This window comes from Rhagoletis pomonella, unplaced genomic scaffold (assembly GCF_013731165.1).
Source record: "Rhagoletis pomonella isolate Grant_MI unplaced genomic scaffold, Rhpom_1.0 Rhpom_scaffold_00003, whole genome shotgun sequence".
Lineage (NCBI taxonomy): Eukaryota > Metazoa > Arthropoda > Insecta > Diptera > Tephritidae > Rhagoletis > Rhagoletis pomonella.
The window spans coordinates 91,387,341-91,388,571 of record NW_023458557.1 but is presented as its reverse complement, the minus strand read 5'-3'; positions in this window follow the sequence as shown (position 1 = coordinate 91,388,571).

Sequence of the window (1,231 nt, the reverse complement as noted above, 5' to 3'; positions counted from 1 at the left end):
TGGCAACTCTTTCGCGTAAAGATTTAGAGGTGATCCTTAAATAGGTACATATATTAGCTATCAAATTAATACATTTTTAGTGGTCGCTAATAGCGTTCGAAAAAAAATTTTCTCAAATCGCAAAACTTCGACAAAATTTCGAGTTTGGCCAGCTTTAAGTCAGCGAGTTTACGAGTTTATGTATGTATTTATGTATATGAATAATTTTCAATATGATATCAAATTTATCAGATTTCAAATCAAAATTATGTCGAATGTTTGCGATTTAACAAAATTAATTTTTTCAATCCCTGGCAGCGACCGCTAAAAATTTAATTAACATTTTTTTGAAATTTTCGGAAATATCTTTCTTCTGTTTCTAGAAAAAGATAAAGGGGTACACCATATAACATTTATATATTGTTATTTTTAAGGACCACCCTAGTATGCAAATTCATGTTTACATATTTTTACTATAAAGATTACGTCAAAAAGAAACAACAAGAAAACGGTACACTGCATGATGACAATTTATTTCGTCTTCAGAAGATTGAGATTCGGTTTGTGTATCCTCAAAATTCTCTACTTAAAGCATGCCTTTTACTTTTGGATCCAAATGATTTTCAGGATATTATGTGCAAGTTTTTCTAACCAACCTTTTTCGGATTCATAAAATCTGTTTTGTTGTTGCAGCTTCTTTCTTTTCGACGCTGGTTTGGTTTGAAATAAATTCTTCCACATGGCTTCACTTGCTTTGCAATATTTTGGAAGGGCTTTTAAATAACATTTACACACATATCCCGATTTTTATATTATAAACGGGTTCCGTCTGGAATAAAAGTTATCAGAATTGAAATAAAGAATAAAAACAGACGATATTTACTATTCTCTTCCATTCAGTTGGAATTTTTGTCCAAACACTTCCACGTGGTATGTATTTTTGATAAAATAATGGAAGACTGTATCTGACAAAAATTAATAAGTTCACATTAAAACATGTTTTTCTGAAAAATGCGCAAACCGCTTGTGCAAATCTTTTAAGTTTACTTTTATATAAAGTCTTGCGGCTATAACATTTTGGGAAAAAAGCGAAAAGAAAAATTCAGCATGAAAAATTTTTTTTTTTACTAAGTACATACAAGTTATTTCTTATATCTCAGAAACCTATGAAATTATGTAATGATGAAAAGTTGTAAAACAATCAACACACACTGCTTCTTCAACAGCATGGTACCTTCTAACCTAATAGTAA